The 20,937-nt window shown below is 36.1% G+C and overlaps 1 long non-coding RNA gene across 1 annotated transcript; it reads right to left on the bottom strand.

Annotated features, from left to right (window-relative positions):
* Positions 1–3,704: 3,704 nt before the first annotated feature.
* On the bottom strand, positions 3,705–18,663 carry LOC122685418. The gene is made up of 4 exons (XR_006338376.1): positions 18,650–18,663; positions 4,336–4,345; positions 4,005–4,012; positions 3,705–3,859 (listed from the first exon to the last, which is right to left on the bottom strand). It is a non-coding gene; the product is annotated as an uncharacterized LOC122685418 (long non-coding RNA).
* Between the last annotated feature and the right edge of the window lie 2,274 nt (positions 18,664–20,937).

Raw genomic sequence — 20,937 nt, 5'->3', positions numbered from 1 at the left:
TGGACACAACTGAGCAACTTTCACTTCACTCACTTATTTAATCTATATGCAGAGTACATCATGTGAAATCCCGGGCTGGTGAAGCACAAGGTGGAATCAATATTACCAGGAGAAACATCAATAATCTCAGATATGCAGATGATACCACCCTTATGGCAGGAAGTGAAGAGGAACTAGGTCCACTGACAAAGGTGAAAGGGGAGAGTGAAAAAGTTGGCTTAAAACTCAACATCCAAAAAACTAAGATCATGGCATCCCAGTCCCATCACTTCACGGCAAATAGATGGGGAAATGAAACAGACAGACTTTATTTTCTTGGGCTCCAAAATCACTGTGGAAAGTTACTGAAGCCATGATGTTAAAAGACACTTGCTCCTTGGAAGAAAAGCCATGACCAACCTAGACCACATATTAAAAAGCAGAGACATTATTTTGCTGACAAAGATCCATATAGTCAAAGCTATGGTTTTTCCAGCAGACGTCTATGGATGTGAGAGTTGGACCATAAAGAAGGATGAGTGCCGAAGAACTGATGCTTTTGAACTGTGGTGTTGAGGAAAACTCTTGAGAATCCCTTGAACTGCAAGGAGATCTAACCAGTGAATCCTAAAGGAAATCAGTCCTGAATATTCATTGGAAGGACTGATGCTGAAGCTGAAGTTCCAATACCTTGGCTGCCTGATGCAAAAAGCCAAGTCATTAGAAAAGACTGATGCTGGGAAAGATAGAAGACAGGATGAGAAAGGGAAAACAGAGGACAAGATGGTTGGATGGCATTATCCACTCAATGGATATGAGTATGAGCAAGTTCCGGGAGATGGTAAAGGATAGGGAAGCCTGGTGTGCTGCAGTTCAAAGAGTCGAATATGACTAAGGAACTAAACCCCAACAAGACAGGTTAACGGTACATTGGCACAATCCAGCCTGCAGACTGAAACCTGATTTTTAATAAAAAGATTTGCTGGGATACAGCCATGCCCATTTGAGTACATCTTGTCTATGACTGCTTTCCCACAATGCCAGAGCTGAATCATTACAACAGAGACAATCCAACCTCCAAAACCTAAAATATTTACCTATCTGGCCCAAAACAAAAAGTTTTGCTTACCTCCACTCCAAATTCGTAAAGAATATTATCAAATAATATACTTCTCTATGAAATACTTTAAAATACTCCCTATATATTCTAAGCAATCCTAGAGATAATACATGTAATTACAGCATTTATTCAGTGTGAGGTCCAGGTATAAATCCCTATGTAAATCTGTGGTCCTTGAGGATTATATCTTGTTTTTATGTATTTTTCTTTTGTTCAGATTATGTTTTTTCTTTTTCTCTTATGAGTTTGCTGAAAAGAAAACTAACAGTTTCAACTATTTGTCACATTAAACAAAAGGTAAAGCACTTTAAGTACAAAAGAACATGATTCAATGGGGCCACTGTAAGTGTCACCCAGGAGAAAATGTATTTTATGGTAATATTTACAGCATGTTATTGTTTCATTTGAAAGAATAAATCCATTGGTTGTAGTTTCAAATGGAACTTGTTGGTTGAAACTTTGGTGCTGAAATAACAGAACATAAAGTCCTTGTCTCCCAAGAGTTGCTTTGTTTTGGTCTGTGGTGTAATTTGTGCCAAACTAGAAGGTCTACGGTAGAAAACAAATCCATAATGTCTAGAAACTAAGATCTAGCCTAATAGGAACCCCTTCAGCAGTCACACACTAACACTGGCACTTAGCATACATCAGGCCTCAAGTGGAATTATTTATATAATAGCTATTATAACTGTATTATTTCCTCATGTCTTCAATTTCCTTATGTGTAAAAAGATAAGTCCAAACTAGGGCAGTTATTGGTAGCCCTATCTATATATTAGAATTTTCTATAAAAGTTTTAAAATAACAGAAGTGCTTTGGACTTACTTGAAACCAACTAAATTTTTAAAAAAAACAGTTTGGACAGGTTTAATGTGAGCTAGGGCGTATAATTATCAGTCTAAGTTATAGATGATGTCCAATTTTTCAGAAGTGACACCAAATGTGTAGCACAGCTCCTCTGATTTCTACCTGAAAGGCTGAGAGTAAACAATGACAATAGTTAACCACTAAGAAAAGTCTAAGAGCTTGCCAACTATCTTTTGCCTTTGGTTTTAATATAAATAGACAAGAGGGTAGTGTACATATTATGGTTATATCAAATAGAACATTAAGGGCGAGGTTACGTGGGCAATTTCACAGACATGTTTTCGCAGCAGAATGAGCGTGAATGGGTATTTTTTGTTTTGCTAGTTTTTACTCAACATTTAAACTCATTTTTATTTTTGAAAAATCCATTAAACTTCTCTTGCAAAAGCCACTAACACCAGATCTGAATTTCCCCATGTCAAGAGTTGTTAAAATCTGAACAGCAGCTGCTATTTTTCAGGAGGGACACAAACTGTCCAAATCAACAGTTTCTATCATTTGTTTTCTACCCTCATGACACTGCAGTGGAGTGTCAGAAGCCATCTATTGTTGTCCTTATTCGGATGCTCTTCTTATATTACGTTGATACAAAAGCAACTGGGGCTTCCCTGGTGGCTCAGACGGTAAAGCATCTGCCTGGATTTCTGGAGACCCAGTTTCAATACCCAAGTCAGGAAGATCCCCTGGAGAAGGGAATGGCTACCCACTCCAATATTCTTTGCCTGGAGAATTCCATGAACAGAGAACCTAGTGGGCTACAGTCCAGGGGATTGCAAAGTCACACACGACTGAGCAACTAACACTTTCACACTCTCACAAAAGTAACTGCAGCTTTCAACCACGAAATTTAAATCATTATAACTAGGCTCAAACATACCTTTATTAATCAAAATAGGAACCACTACAATCAAAACATTTTTGACAACAAGAAATAAGTTGGTTTATCCTTGTAGCATAAAAATCCATGCTTTGGGATTTGACAAATTCATGGAAAGCACTTTTTGCCTCCGGCTTGTTGTGAAAGCATTTTCCCTGTAAAAAGTTGCAGAGATAGATGCTTGAAGAAATGGTAGTTGGTTGGCAAAAGGCCAGGTGAATATGGCAGATCAGGCAAAACTTGGTAGCCCAATTCATTCAACTTGAAGCACAGGTTGTGTGCCATGCAGTCGGGCATTGTCACGGAGAAGAACTGGGCCCTTTCTGTTGACCAATGCACTGCAGCTTTCTCTGCATCTCTTCGACTTGCTGAGCACACTTCTCAGATGTCATGATTTCACCAGGATTCAGACAGTCATAGTGGATCAGACAAGCAGTGACCATGACCTTTTTTTAGTGCAAGTTTGGCTTTGGGAAGTACTTTGGAGCTTCTTCTTCTCGATCCAATCACTGAGCTGGTCATCCCACGTTGTTGTATAAAAAACACTTTTCATCTCACGTCACAATCTGATTGAGAAATTGTTGTTGCATAGAATAAGAGAAGACAACACTTCAAAAGGATAATTTTTGTTTTTGTTTTTATTTTTGGTAAGCTCATGAGGCACCCACTTATCAAGAGTTTTCATCTTTTCATTTTGCTTCAAATGACGAATGGCCATAGAATGTTTTATTCTGAGTTCTTCAACAACTTCGCGTGTAGTTGTAAGAGGATCAGCTTCCATGATGGCTCTCATTTGGTCACTGTCACCTTCTGAGAGCCAGTCACTATGCTCCTCATCGTCAAGGCTCCTGCTTTCTTTGCAAAACTTCTTGAACCACCACTATTCCTTCACTAGCACTTCTTGGGACAAATGTGTTGTTGATGTTGCAAGTCGTCTCTGCTGTTTAATGACCCATTTTTAACTTGAATTTAAAAACTGCTCAAATTTGCCTTTTGTCTAACAGTATTTCTATAGTCTAAAATAAATATAAAATAAACAGTAAGTAATAAGTCATTAGCAAAAACCCATAAAGAAATGTATATTAAAATTATGTATAACATAACCACATTTATTTAAGAATGTATTCCAATATCAAATGGTAAAGCTCAACACTATAAAACCACAAGTACTTTTGTACCAACCTAATAGTTTAGAAATAGCATCTGTACCTATGTCTCTGTCAAAAGAGGAAAAAGAACAGACCCATAGACTGTAGATTTAGACAAAAATGTGAATAAACATATTTATTTGTGACCTATCTTACTCCTGTACATTACTTACTAGTGTATGATAGGCATCTGAATTTGTGACCAGGTTCAGGGTGAAAAATGTATCCTTGTTCTTCATCTCTTGCTAAGATATTTTCTAATATTTCTTCCCTCTGACATTAACAGTTTTTCCTATTAACAAATTCAGAGATGTGATGCCCAACAAATATTTAAAACGGCAAACTCCAAGCTTTCTAAAGACTATGTGTATGCATGAATATATGAATGCCCTTGTTCATGTGCTGAGCATTTGAAACAAACCTTATAAATCACTATGGCTTTACTCAGGAATCTCATTCAGTACTAAAAATTAGTACTAATGTGTCACCCTTTAAATGATGTGGAAAATGAAGGTCCAAAGACAAGTAATTAGTTCAACTTCACAGTTCATGAAGTTATGAACTTGGGTCACTTGGTGTAGTACTGTGGGTCATGCTACTCACATCCTCTTTTTCTTTTTTTATTTTACTCACATCCTCTTAAATTCTGCTGCCTCAATAATTTAAGAAACTGTTTCACCAAGCTTAAACAGATGGAATAGTCTCAAAATTGATGTGCTACTGCTTAGCATCAGTATGTTTAAGTCCTCTTTACTCTAAACACCCATGTGATCACTATTATCTAGTTCAGTAGTTTCCTGGTTACTTTAAGAAAGCCAGGATCACTTTGGAAGTCTTGGAACTCATAGTCTGCCTTCAAACCTCAATGATACATTTCCCCTTCTTTTGAAACATTTAGCATGTGGTATTATATTATGTTCATAATTACTTTGTCCCTTTCACACAATTTTAAGAGTGAGTTTCTTGAGGCCATACTTTTACTGTTTTTATGCCTGCTATGGCTTTCACAGTGTCTTAAAAAGAACTGAATTTAATTGAATATTGAATTTGCTTACCAATAGTAGTTGATATGTGAGCTCTTCTAAAGGCTACTCAACAGTGTGAAACATTGAAAGCCTCACATATGAGTTGGTGGTGAGAGGACTTTCACTTATAAACTACAGACATCATGGACCCCATGCTTGTTTTGTTTCAGTTACTGTACATTTTTCCCAAACAGAAATGAGATTGCCTGAATTTCCCCAGGTACTACAGACTGACTGGACTTGATGGGACTCTAAATTTTCCAAGAATAAGCACCTAAGATTTGAGTTCAGTAACAGAATGAGAAGAAAAGTCTAGTTATTGACATAGTTTCCAATGGAACACATCATGTTTACTTTATATGCAGGCAATAAGCAATGGTGAATTTTAAAATTCAGTTATATCTCATTCTTTCATAGTCTACAGAATACACTTCTCAGCCTCCTATATTATGAAGTCTTTATCTGTTAGCATATTAGTTGGCTTTAGTCATCAAACTGCAAGAAAACAAATGAGTTTCTAGTTTAAGTCTTAAACTCCCTTCATAATACCAAAAGATCTGGGTCATTTATCTCCACACGAGGGATTTACCTTGCCCTACAGTTATAGAAATGGCATCTAAATCCTTCTCAAAAGATCCTTTGCAAGAATAAAGTAAAACAAATATTTGATGGAGGTCAGGGTAGGAGAAGACACTATTTGATTATCATTCTCTCTCTAGGTCATATCAGACTTCGAATTTTGGCTGCAGAATGTGTAACACAGCATGGCTCTGTGCTATGATCTCTAGCAATTTTCTAAACACTTGTAATCTGTTCATGAGAATCTTTTCCTGAGGCACAGAATTAAGAGTGCCTCATAAAGGGAAATGGTTGCAAGGTGGTGTCACTCTTATTTGACTCACTTCTAAACATTTGGTATTGTGGCCTATAGGAGTCTACCTTCTAGAGAGCATGCATTCGGGTTTGCTTTTATAATCTCACTTTAGATCCCTCAGGCTCTCTGCACGTTGGCAATCCCCTGTAACACAGTATCAGCGGGGGACAAAAAGAAGTAAAGAGGGTTGTATCTGACAGAGCTCCTTAAATAAGTTGTTCAATTGACAGGAGAGGTAAGAAGCCTTTCCAGAGTGATTAATTCGAATGATCTAAACTAGGTGATGTGGACTTTTAAAAGATTCTTGTTTCTTTTAACTTCCTGAAAAATAGTCAAAAATGAATTCTGAAGAAAGAAGTATTTTGTAAAAGTTTACACATGTGAATAATTTTTCCTAAAGGCCCTTGTTTCAAAATTAAGTACGCAGGAAAATATCCAGTGTGCTTGTTTTATCATACTGATTTCCTGCATCTGATTATAGGGATTCTGATTCTATAGTTCCTGGTCTTCAGTCTATGAAATTGGGTTTTTAACAAACCCTTCAAGTATTCATGATACAGATAACTTGGAGTTAGGAAATTTAAAAAGGAAATTTCAAGATGATGGAAATGTGGTCTCTGAGACTTTAACCTACTTACTTTTACATATAAACTTCCAGTCAGAGATTCAGATCAGATATTACATTAGCTAGAGAACCAGAATAATGTCTGTGAACATTCTTAGTGAAAACTAGAGGTCCTTGGTTGGAAGCTGCTTTGGAAAGTCACCTTCAAATAGTTAAGGGAAAATTGTATCAAAGTATTTGCTGTGTCTCTATTCATGATTGGTTCCATACACTATTTTCAAGCAAGTATAAACTTTTTCTTACTTCCTGTAAAAAATTTATCTGTTAAAGTGCTCTCTCAATCACACTTTAGGAGGCATGTCAACTTATCTATAATTTTTAAAACACCTAAATCACCCTTAGATTCAGGGGTTAGTGGTAAATCATATATATACATATATACATACACAGATATGCTCAAAACTAATGATATTCCTTTGAGAAAATTTAACATTTCTAAATATCCAGTAATTATGAATCTAGTTCCAGTGCTGAATGGTCTAAAGAATGTAATATATGCTCATATAATTTTAAAACAAAAATTCAATGATTTGGGATAAAAATTTAATGTTTTAAATATTCAGATTATCTTTTTTTTCTCATAAATGCTAGAATTAAAGTTAAAACATGTAAGATAAGGAGAGGCTGAACAATCAAATAATTTACTTGCTGTGATGACTTTTTAAACATGTCCACTTGGCTAGGCTAGAGTGCCTCTATTTAAACACATATTACTTAGAAATTGCTGAAAAGGGATTATTTTCCCTCATATAACTAAATAAATACTTTTATTATATATATTCCAGATACCTGATAAGCACCCTTATAAGATAAACCATACTTTTTCCTGTTAAGGTCCTCCTGATTGTGTATATATATATAGATATAGATATAGATATAGATATAGATATATTTGAGCATAAAGTCCCCACGTTCAGTACAGAGCAAGCATTAACATATGACAAAAGAAAGTTATAAAGAGACATACAGGGACCGTATCCGTGTAGTCAGGGGTAGAAAACTGTTAGTCACTCAAGTTCAAAATTTTTTAAGCAATGTTAAAAAAAAAAAAAACAACTTGGAAATGACATATAGAGTAGGATTTAGAAGGTATTCCTTATTAAAATAAAGTTCAAGGCATAATACTTTAATGCATATACACACACACACACACAGGGGTATAATTGCTGCACAATGTGCATATTAGAGAAAGGAGGGATTTTGCCAATGAGAAATGGTATTATACCCTATTTTGAAACTTAAAACTCTACTTCCTAGTAATATCTAAAATGGCCTCATAAACATTTAACACTTACATGCCCATCAAAATGCAGAGATCCCAAAAGGAATCATAAATAATGTTTTCCAACTACAATGTGGCAAACAAATATTTTTATTACCAGAACAATCATCGCAAATAAAACTGTTACTGCAATACAAGCTCAACAAAAGGACCTTAATTTGCTGGCAGCTATATTGCTAAACAATAAAATTCCTTTAGTTTATTTACTAGCAGAACAATGTGGCATTTACTTGGTAGCTAACACCTTTAGCTGTACCAGAATAAATGTTTCATGACAAGCCAAAAACAGGTCAAATGCTTATAGTTCCATAAAAGTAAGGAAGTGTTTACACACAGACACACACATAATATACCCATATACACAAACACACACACTCTCACACACAAACAGCAATAAAACAAAGTATAGGGGCATATGTACAAAGGATAAAAGAGACCAGGAGCCATCCTGAAAGAGCACCCACTAGTCAGATGGAATGATGATGGATAAGGGCAGCACAGTAAGTAACGTAAGTATAAGCTTATAACAGAGAGAGTCAAATAAGTAACCATGAGTGCATACTGATATAAATAATATTTAAATAAACAAATGATGATGGAGGGGCATATCCTTCTTACAGAAGAATTCCAAATAATAAGTGTACAAGGGATAAAGGAAATAGAAAATGTCATTAGAATAGCACAGCAATAATCGCTATAGACAAGATTAATAGGGTAAACTTTAAGGTGTGTATGAAAAGGGACAAAAGAAACTTTACAGGAAGAATCTTTGCAGACACTATATTACCCAAATGATCAAAGGCAACACTGTCAATAAATGATGTTAATATCATGCATCCTGTGGTATGAAATAAGGAAAAGAGCACTGTGTCTTTGTGAACATTTTCCTTCAAATTCATAATCCCAGTTTAAGTATGTGAAAGCATCAGACAAATTCCAGCTGAAGGAGATTCTACAACCTGGTTAGTACCCTTCAGAAGTGTCAAAACCATGAAAACAGAGACTCAGGAACTACCAGAAACTGGAAGAGAATAAGGAAGAATGATAACTAAAAGAAATGTGCTATCTTGATTTAGAATGAGGACCATAAAAAATACATTAGTAGAAAACTTTGTGAAATCCAAATAAAGTTTACATTTTAGTTAACTATGTTGTACCAATATTAATGTTTTATCTTGAAGAATATGATATGGTTATACCAGATGCTAACACTGTGGGTGAGGGGATGGAAAATGGCCAAGATGGGACAAATAGGACCCACCTAGAGATTTAGTCTAATGGAGCAGGTGGTTGAGAGATTTGCTCTACAAATATTAGTTATGCCAAGTCTATCTTTGTTGCTAGTGATGGCTCTTGTCAATTACATCAGTGTTTAAAATGTTGATGTACACTTAACATCTTCTACATTTACACATTAGATAATTCCATACTAAAAGAAGATTAAAACAACTCTAATAAGGACAACAGAATTGTGTGAAATAGGCACCCAACACCAAGAGAGTAAACTTGTTTTTATATCCATCTTCCATTTATCAATATAAGAAGCCAAGGACTGTCAAAGGACTTTCTACATGCAGCATAACTTACCTAAAGAGATATGAAAATCAGGTGTTCTAACTCACTAAAACGAATTCTAAGCAGCTAAAATTTAAAAACACCTGTGAATTTGGAGTGACTCACATCTTAAACCAACAATGACCATAAGCCTTGAATAACATTGATATGCCAGATTAACTGGAACTGTCTTCCTAATGACAGAGGAGCTTGTCTTAACCAGTCAAACGTGGATATATACATTTGCTCTGCCTTATCTATGGTACCTACATATTATTCACAATGAACTTTACCTTTTAAATACATGAAACCACTCTATGAATTTTTTTACTAATGTGTCCTCTTGTCTAGGAAACAAAAATTCAGAGCATGCATTGTTGGTCATAGTGATATGTGATGATCACTTGTCTTTAGCAATAAATATTGAGGATAATGTATGCAGTGAAAATGTTAGTCAATTAGTCATGTCCAACTCCTTTGTGACCCATGAACTATAGATTGTCAGGCTACTCTGTCCATGGAATTTTCCAGCAAGAATACTGGAGTGGGTTGCCATTCCCTTCTCCAGAGATCTTCCTGACCTGGAACCCAGGTCTCCTGCAATGGAAACAGATTGTCTGAGCCACCAGGAAAGCTCTGGATAATGTATGTGCATAGTTACTCAGTTTTGTTTGACTCTTTGCAACCCCATGGACTGTAGCCCGCCAGATTATAAATAAAGCCCAAATAATAGCATAGAAAACACTGATTTCAGAATTCAGATGATTATTTTTCCTTTCACTAATCTGCCATTTCCCTTTGAATAATATTTCTAGGATTCTTCTCTAAAATTGGCATTTTAAAAGAAACCATTACTTTTGCCTGTTTCTTAATAGTCTCAATAAATAATTAAAATTTGATACATTTTTACTCCTTGGAGCCAAAGCAAAAATAATGCCCAGTTGTGGATGTGACAGGTGATGGAATAAATCTGATGCTGTAAAAAACAATATTGCATAGGAATCTGGAATGTTAGGTCCATGAATCAAGGTAAATTAGAAGTGGTCAAATAGGAGATGGCAAGAGTGATTACTGACATTTTAGGAACCAGTGAACTAAAATGGACTGGAAAGGGTGAAGTTGATTCAGTTGACCATTGTATCTATGACTGTGTGCAAGAATGCCTTAGAAGAAATGGAGTAGCCATCATAGTTAACAAAAGAGTCTGAGATGCAGTACTTGGGTGCAATCTTAAAAACAACAGAATGATATCTGTTCAATTCCAAGCCAAACTATTCAACATACAGTAATCCAAGTCTATGCCCCAACCAGAAAAGCTGAAGAAGCTGAAGTTAAAAGGTTCTATGAGACCTATAGGACTTTGTAGAACTAACACCCAAAAAAGATGTCCTTTTCATTATAGGGGACTGGAATGCAAAAGTGGGAAGTCAAGATACACCTGGAGTAACAGGCAAATTTGGCTTTGGAGTACAAAATGAAGCAGAGCAAAGGCTAAAAGATTTTTGCCAAGAGGACACATTAGTCATACCGAACACCCTCTTCCAACAAAACAAGAGTAGACTCTACACAAGGACATCACCAGATGATCAATACCGAAATCAGATTGATTATATTCTTTGCAGCCAACAAAGGAAAAGGTTATACAGTCAGCAAAAATGAGACCAGGAGCTGACTGTAGCTCAGATCATGAACACCTTATTGCCAAATTTAGACTTAAATTGAAGAAAGTAGGGAAAACCACTAGACCATTCAGGTATGACCTAAATCAAATACCTTATGATTTAATATATATTTGCATACAGTGGAAGTGACAAACAGATTCAAGATATTAGATGCAATAGAGAAAGTGCCTGAAGAAATATGGCTGGAGGTATGTGACATTGTACAGGAGGCAGGGATCAGCCATCCTCAAGAAAAAGAAATGCAAAAAGGCAAAATGGTTGTCTGAGGAGGACTTACAAATAGCTGAGAAAAGAAGAGAAGTGAAAGGCAAAGGAGAAAAGGAAAGATATTCCCATTTGAATGCAGAATTCTAAAGAATAGCAAGGAGAGATAAGAAAGCCTTCCTCAGTGCTCAATGCAAAGAAATAGAGGAAAACAACAGACTGGAAAAGACTAGAGATCTCTTCAAGAAAATTAGAGATACCAAGTGAACATTTCATGCAAATGTATGGAAAGAGTAACATGGAAGCTTACATTACCATGGGTAAAATAGATGGCCAATGGAAATTTGATGTATGGCTCAGGAAACTCAAACAGGGCCTCTGTGTCAATATGGAGGGTAGGATGGGGAGGGAGATGGGAAGAGGGTTCATAGGAAGGAGGGGATGTATGTATACCTATGGCTGATTCATGTTGAGGTTTGACAGAAAACAACAAAATTCTGTAAAGCAATTATCCATCAATAAAAATATGAATGAATTTTTTTTAAAAAGTCTAGAGCTCATAGGAGGAACAACATAGGGGTAAGTTATACTGGTATACTGAAAGTCTCTTAATTTTTTATTAAAAGGAGTTTATTAAGTTTCCTTAAAAAAGAGCAATCCGTGGGAGCTGCCTGACATTTATTTTGTTTTCTTTTGAAAACAAAGCCCTATTTCCTTTTGCAAACTACTAGACATTCTTTGACCACAAACAGGTTGGAATGTTAATCTAAGTTCAATCCTTGAGCATAATGTTGGAAATGGCCCAGTCTATACAGACTGCTTATTCCTTCTCCCTGGAATTTAAATCAGCAATTGTACTGGGATGAAAATGAAAATTTGTTGTTACTATGATTTTTAACCTAGGCCTTGGGTGATCACTGATCTTTATGCAGACGGGTTTTTTAGATTTTGTGTTAATTTCGGTGAGTCCTACTAAAACTTTTCCACTGATTCCTTTCTGGTTGAGTTGCTCTGAATGTATTTCTATTGCATGAAAAGGAATACTTTTAATCAGTATCTCCATATTTGGTATCGACACTGCCCTTTTATTCATTCTTGAGAGTTTATTTTTATTTTATTATCAGTGTCTTTTAAGTAAACCATCACTACTAATCCAACGAGTTTTAACTTGGAAGTCTCCTCCTGACTCTGCCCCAGAGCTCCTTCCCGGTCATTCCATAACTCCTAACATAAAATACATAGTCTGCACTCTAATCAGGGAACTGGCACCTTGTTGGAGATTTTGGTATTAAATGTATACCAAAACTTTATAAGAGTAATAATATAATAAAGCTATTCGCAAAAGAAAGACATGCATTCTCCAAAAAAGATAAAATAAATTTCCGTACATCTTCTGCCCCTTCACATAACCTTGAACTTAGCCTCCTGGCCATACCAACCATTATCCCTCAGCAAACTGTTTCATTCATGACTTCATGCACTTAAAACACCATTCACTGAACCAGAATATCCTTTTAATCTCTTCTCTCAATCTCTACCTATAAACTCCAATACCATATGCATATCACAGGTGATAAGCATGTAACCATTTATGGGATTCTTTAGTATTTTTCAAGGCACACTGTTAGCTTTACATAATACTATGCTATTATGAAATACCATAGTATTTCACAAAAATACTATGAAGTGGCGAGTACTACAAAGTCAACATTTTAGATGGGGAAACTGGCTTTGTAGTAACATGGAGTAGGGAAGTACAAAAAGTTGGATTTTGAATCAAAGCAGATGCAGCCTATAGATTGTGTTCCTAGTGACTACAGGAAACAGATTTTTCATGTGGTTATTTGTCTACATCTAAAAATTATAATTTTATATATACTACATATAATTATATATATTCCTTTTTTGTTAGAGAATTTTACTTAGATAAATACCTTCTCCAGGGAACCTTATCTGACTTCATTAATATTTTTAATCATTTTCTCACTAGTGCAACAAGTATATCACACGTTGCTTAGTTTTTTTATTCTAATTTTATTATACTTAGCTCTTTATATCTCTGCCTTTTACATCAATCTTTAAGTTTCTTAAAGTAGAGGATTAGCTATGGCAGAGAAGGTATAAAATATGTAGCAAAAGGCATGAACCCTCAAGTCAGGTATGTCTGGAGAAAACCCTAGAATTCTACTTACTACAAGTGTAGCCTAATAACAAAGTCTTCTAAGTTTTCTTATCTGTAAAGTGAGGATTACTGTACTTACATTGCAGGGTATCAAGGAGTGTCTTACCCATAACAGGCACTGAGTAATTACTTATTGAATCAATGCTATGTAAGTATTTAATATATGTTACTAGTCTATTTTAACATTTGGTACATCTTGCATTGTACAAAGTATTGACAATGTAACATGGCTAAACTTCTAATGTATAAATCTCATAAATAATATGATTACAGCAATAATTACACACACACATAAATGCAGAATTTCAAAGTACATTCTAATTATCCTTAAGTGTATTTTGGTATGGACCTATAAATATAAATTATATATACATATATGTAACTATTTATATATATATAAACATTTTTATATACATATATATACAGAAACATTTGTACTAAATCAGTTCAGTTCAGTCACTCAGTCATGTCTGACTCTTTGCGACCCAATGAACCTCAGCACACCAGACCTCCCTGTCCATCACCAACTCCCAGAGTCCATCCAAACCCATGTCCATTGAGTTGGTGATGCCATCCAACCATCTCATCCTCTGTCGTCCCCTTCTCCTCGTGCCCTCAATCTTTCCCAGCATCAGGGTCTTTTCAAATGAGTCAGCTTTTTGCATCAGGTGGCAAAAGTATTGGAGTTTCAGCTTCAACATCAGTCCTACCAATGAACGTGCAGGACTGATCTCCTTTAGGATGGACTGGTTGGATCCCCTTGCAGTCCAAGGGACTCTCAAGAATCTTCTCCAACACCACAGTTCAAAAGCAGCAATTTTTCAGCTCTCAGCTTTCTTCACAGTCCAACTCTCACATCCATACATGACCACTGGAAAAACCATAGCCTTGACTAGACAGACCTTTGTTAACAAAGTAATGTCTCTGCTTTTTGATATGCTGTCTAGGTTGGTCATAACCTTCCTTCCAAGGAGTAAGCATCTTTTAAATTCATGGCTGCAATCACCATTTGCAGTGATTTTGGAGCCCAGAAAAATAGTCAGCCACTGTTTCCACGGTTTCCCTATCTATTTGCCATGAAGTGATGGGACCAGATGTCATGATCTTAGTTTTCTGAATGTTGAGGTTTAAGCCAACTTTTTCACTCTCCTCTTTGACCTTCATCAAGAGGGTCTTTAGTTCTTCTTCACTTTCTGCCATAAGGGTGGTGTCATCTGCATATCTGAGGTTATTGATATTTCTCCCAGAAATCTTGATTCCAGCTTGTGCTTCCTCCAGCCCAGTGTTTCTCATGAGGTACTCTGCATGTAAGTTAAATAAGCAGGGTGACAATATACAGACTTGATGTACTCCTTTTCCTATTTAGAACCAGTCTGTTGTTCCAACTGTTGCTTCCTGACCTGTATACAGGTTTCTCAAGAAGCAGGTCAGGTGATCTGGTATTCCCATCTCTTTCAGAATTTTCCACAGTTTATTATGATCCACACAGTCAAAGGCTTTGGCATAGTCAGTACAGCAGAAATAGATATTTTTCTGGAACTCTCTTGCTTTTTCGATGATTCAGTGGATGTTGGCAATTTGATCTCTTGTTCCTCTTTCTTTTCTAAAACTTCTGGAAGTTCACGGTTCACGTATTGCTGAAGCCTGGCTTGGAGAATTTTGAGCATTACTTTACTAGCGTGTGAGATGAGTGCAATTTGTGGTAGTTTGAGCATTCTTTGGCACTGGCTTTCTTTGGGATTGGAATGAAAACTGACACATTCTTCCCTGGTAGCTTAGACAGTAAAGTGCCCGCAATGTGGGAGATCTGGGTTTGATCCCTGGGTTGAAAAGATCCCCTGGAGAAGGAAATGGCAACCCACTCTAGTACTCTTGCCTGGAAAACCCATGGATGGAGGAGTCCATGGAGTCGCAGAGAGTCAGACACGACCGAGTGACTTCACTTTTACTGGATAGTTGTAAACAAAATTTAATCTTTTTGCATTACACTTCTTCACCTTTCCACTTACTTGCCCCTTGTTCAGATAAAACATTTCTGTATCATCTTGTGTGGTTAAAGTGTGACCAAATGTAATTTAATAAGGAGGGAGGTGAAATGACACAGAGCATGAAATTTAAAAATGAATGTCACACTGCTTTTTGTATTGAATACATAGCATTAATTCACATTGCAAGCAACTTGATGCAAATATTTTGTTGCAAAATAGAGGAAAATGAGAGACTTTCCTATACTCACTGTACTTGTGGGGAAATTTGAAAAACTGCTATTCAAAAAATCAGACACAAGCACTTAATTATACACAGGAGAAATACACATATACATATATAGTGTGTGTATATATATATGTGTGTGTGTAATATATATATATATAAACATCAGTTTAGTTCAGTTGCTCAGTCGTGTCCGACTCTTTATGACCCCATGGACTTCAGCGCGCCAGGCCTCCCTGTCCATCACCAACTCCTGGAGCCTGCCCAAACTCATGACCATAGAGTTGGTGACGCCATCCAACCATTTCATCCTCTGTCGTCCCCTTCTCCATATATATATATATATGTTGGGGAGAAGAGTCAACCTTAGCTGATTGAAGACAGAAAAAAAGGATGAAAAAATAGGAAAGACGTGTCAATGATCTTCCAATTTTCTTGTCAGACTGGCAAGAGTTTTATATAGGTTTTTTCAAAAAGAGATACTTACAAAACTATTTTTCGACTATTAACATATGTTAGCATTCGAGTTTAAAGTGAAAGTGAAGTCGCTCAGTCGTGTCTGACTCTCTGCAACCCCATGCATTCCTCTGTTCATGGGATTTTCCAGGCAAGAGTACTAGAGTGGGCTGCCATTTCCTTCTCCAGCGGATCTTTCCAACCCAGGGATCGAACCCAGATCTCCCGCATTGCGGGCAGATGCTTAACCGTCTAGGCCACCAGGGAAGAATGTGAGTTTAGTAGATCAAAATACAGGCTTACTGTTCCTCTTTCAACTGCAAGATTGGGTTATTTCTGAGCTGCCTGGTTTATACAATGAAATCCTATTCTCCATCCCACATTTCCAAAATAATTTGTCCTCTTATAAGAAAGACTTGGTACATCTGAAAGTGAAAGAAAGTGAAGTCACTCAGTCGTGTACAACTCTTTGCGACCCCATGGACTGTAGCCCACCAAGATCCTCTGTCCATGGGATTTTCCAGGCAACAGTACTGGAGTGGGCTGCCATTTACTTCTCCAGGGGATCCTCCCAACCCAGGAAGGTTTCCCGCATTGTAGGCAGGCGCTTTATCGTCTTAGCCACCAGGGAAGCCCTAGATATGTCTACCTATACATTATTTCCATCTCAAACATGGGCCTCTTGAATGTCTGATTATAATTTGGGAGTTACATGGATTATAACTTCAGTCCATGCTTTAGATAACATAAGATTTGTGGGAAACGTGAATGATAGATCATATAATAATTCTGCTAAAGCCACATCAGTGAAAATTTAGACTGGGAAGATTCTCCATTGGCCACATAATCTAGACATAACCATTTTATCAAGGAGTTCAACAAGTACATCAGGTACCAAGAGTATGTCTTTGAAGGAAAATATGCAATTGGTTGTTTAAATTCTTCTTTGCGGGTTAACACCTAGTCTCAATTTCTCAAAGCCATAAATCAAGTCCTGAAATGTCCTTCAAAATGTTGGATAAAGGAATAAAAGCAATACTTTAGTTCTCACTGCAATCACAGTTAGACAGTAAAATGTTGGATTTGTGGCCAGGCAAACTTTTGATTTTATGGAATTTAGATCAAAATCAGTGCTTTCTGCTTTATGTCTGGCACCATTTAAACCAAAGCTTTGAGGCTTCTAGACCTTGTAAAGCATGTATATCAAAGGATTAAAAAAAAATAATTCTGTGCAAATCAGATTGATACAGTCATTTTATAGGCATATGCACCTACATAGCATCAAGATATAATGTGAAGCTGCTTGTTCTGGACTATCTATGAAAATATAACTATTTTCTTTCAAAATTAATATTTAATAATTGTTTCCTAAGATCTATGCTTGAAACAAAGGAATTTATAATGAAAATTTATAGGAAAATTGAAGTTGATCAGTTTCTATAAAGAGCAGTGATCATAAACTGACTTAAAGTTATCTTCCAAGTTCTATATCCTTGACGATGTTTACCCTTAGATTTAAATTATTATAAAAATTGATATCAAAATTACCTCTTAAAATTGTATAAATTACAAGTGTGACTTTGTTTAGATTTTTCATTTAACTTTTATTCATTGTCATGACCCATGTACTATGGAATTGTGAACTTTTGAATAAACTATATTAAAATATTATGCACTGGGATCTTTAAAATATTGTTATTTTATCATACCCCAATAGGCAATCAGATTCAACTTATTTTACTTCCAAATAAACTATCTTTTCTTGAAAGTAGACACATATAAGTACAGTTCTCATTTATTTTCTATGAGGTAGAAAAATATATTAATATAACCTGTGGAGATAAATATTCATAGTCATTTCATTGCAGTTAACGCTATCTTATACAAGTTCTAAGGCAAACAATTTTCAGGCAAAATAGGAAAAAAAATCAGTAATACTCACTTCAGAAGATTTAAATTTTGCAGAGCAGTTCCAGAGTTTTGAGAAAATAATTGTTATAAACTAAAATAAAATTACTTTAAATATTATAAATTATATTTGATAACTTTGTCATACATTTGCCTTAAGACAGTATCTCTCTATCAGGCTCTTTTGTTCAATGACAGCATAAAATACATGTTTACCAGGCACCTTGTTTCACATGGGTATTATTCAGATGTGTATTACGTTTCCTATTTGTTTCATCAGGTGTTGAACATACGCAGACAAAAAGCTGCCCTCTTACCATACAGTAGATAGTAGAAGGGGACTTCCCTGGTGACCCAGCAGTAAAGAATGTTCGCAATGCAGGAGACACGGGTTCGATCCCTGGGTATGGGAAGATCCCCTGGAGAACGAAATGGCAACCCACTCCAATATTCTTGCCTGGGTAATTCCATGGACAGAGGAGCCTGGCAGGCCACAGTCCGTGGGGTCGCAAAAGGCTTGAACAAGACTTAGCAACCAAACAAAAGATAGTAGAAGCTGACTCTAGCCGCCAGATCTGATACAAACCGCTTTATTATTTAGTGACGAAGCAGTCGTTTGAATGTACTCAACACAATGTTCATACTGCTTTACCACATCTCACAAGTTTCATGAGAGTGGCACAGTGCCCGTGGTGGATATCTGTATACAAAGTAGGCTGTATTAATGGAAAACTTGCTAGATTCACCACTTTTATAGCACACAAAACAATGCCTCATTTTTGTCCAGAGAGAGATGTTCCCTCACCCCTCATGGTTGCCATTGCAAACACAACCCTAAGAAAAGGCCTAAATAAAGAATATTCAAAGATTTCATTTTGGGGGAATAACTGGAAAGAATTTTAAGGACCCATAGCAGTTTACCATCCCAACAGACTGTTTAAGAAAGAGTATGCATGTTTAAAAGTCTCACATAGAAACAAGCAAGAAATCTTAAAAATGACATACAAGCTTTATAAACCAAAAAAAAAAAAAAAACTCACAGAAATAAAAAATACTATAAAGATGAACTAAATGGATAAAAAAAGTGTCCTAGTCAAATAGAAAAATAATAAACTAGAAGATCAGAAGAACCTATCCAGAATAAGCACAGAGATATAAAAAAGATAGACATTTTGAAAGAGATGGTAAGAAAAAGAATATACCATAAGATCAAATGCCTAATAGAACCCTAGAAATAAGCAAAAGAAATTTAGGTAGAGTAAGTATTTAAAAGATAATGGCTAAGAGTTTTCCAGATTGAACAAAAGACATCATATCCATATTTTTAAAAAAATTTCAAGGAATCTTTGGCAGATTAAATAAACTGCAATCTACATTTCAACATACTGAAATTATTAAAAAGCAAAGGGGAAAATATTAAAATAGGTGAAAAGAGAAAGAAAAAGATTTCTTACAAAGAACCTACATTAGGTTGGTATATTACATACTAGAATTAATTTTGACCATTTAACAGCCAATAAAAGAAGTAACCCACTAAAGTCAGGATATCTGATATTCTATGACTTGTATAGAATATAGTCATGCTCCCATGGAGGGATTCATACCATGCACTAAACAACCTTCTTGCATCTTCTTTCTAATTTGGCCCTTCCTTTTCTCTCCCTCTTGTTTTTCTATTCTCTATTTCTCACAACCAAGAATCTTTGAAATTCTTGGCAGAGTCACTACGAAGGTCAGTTCCTTCTCCCCTAACATTCTAGCTTTCACTCTAATCTGGATAAAAAAAGCATATTTTCTAATCAAATAGGATGATATTCCTGAAACAAGATGTTCCATAAATGAATTCTGATGATTATTTTCCCTCTCACAACACACCAATGAATTTATAGTTAATTATTCAATTAATGAAAGTTACTTCAAAGTTTCATCATTAAGAAAATATGGGATTCTATAGGATAAGTAGAGAGGCTCTAGTGAGACTCAGGGCCTCATCATTTCATCAAACCCAATTTTCTTTCTCATTTCTTATTACAGTAAATATCTTCATTTTATAACCATTTTTTCTAAAGGTGACTAACTTGAAGATTTTTACATAACTCCTGCCTCCCCTTCACTTTTCACATGCAATCAGCAACTAGGTCTAGCCAATTCCATCTTCTAAATGTTCCTTAACTATGTCTTATTTCTTACGCTATTTCACCATAATTTCTCACCTGCAGTATATAACAGTATAACTTCATAATACCTGCCTTCAGAATAAAGCAAGCCATCTTTCTATAATGGTGCCAAGGAGTCATTCTAAAATCCAGATGCATTCCTCTACTCTGTATATTATGCTTCTCCTAACTACCATGAAGTAACTATGAAAAAAAAATCTGTAACAAATTACTCAAGCATTAACTTAGAAAACACTGGCCATATCTTGCAAACTACAGATTTAATATCATATCTTCATAGTGACATAGGAACAGGGACACATTTTTCAGGGGCATATAAAAGTTCACATCTTTCTCAGAACTTATTTTCTCATATTGTCAGTAATGGTGTAATTTTGCACATTTCTCAATAGATAAGGAGTTCTCCAATGGCATGTATAACAATTATGTATTCAGTGATTAGGAATTGCTGGGGTGGGGTGGGGGGCCTTCCCTGGTGGGTTAGAGGGTAAAGCCTCTGCCTGCAATGCAGGATACCTGGGTTTGATCCCTGGGTCGGGAAGATTCCCCGGAGAAGGAAATGGCAACCCACTCCAGTATTCTTGCTTGGAAAAATCCCATGGACTGAGGATCCTGGTAGGCTACAGTCCATGGGGTCACAAAGAGTCAGACACGACTGAGCGACTTCACTTTACATACTAAAACTACATGGCTTCCCAGGTGGCACTAGTGGTGAAGAACCTGCCTGTCAATGCAGGAGACTTAAGAGACAGGGATTCAATCCCCG

Source organism: Cervus elaphus, chromosome 28, assembly GCF_910594005.1.
Source record: "Cervus elaphus chromosome 28, mCerEla1.1, whole genome shotgun sequence".
Lineage (NCBI taxonomy): Eukaryota > Metazoa > Chordata > Mammalia > Artiodactyla > Cervidae > Cervus > Cervus elaphus.
Note: the sequence above shows the minus strand (reverse complement) of the source record. Positions and strands in the feature narration are given on the sequence as shown.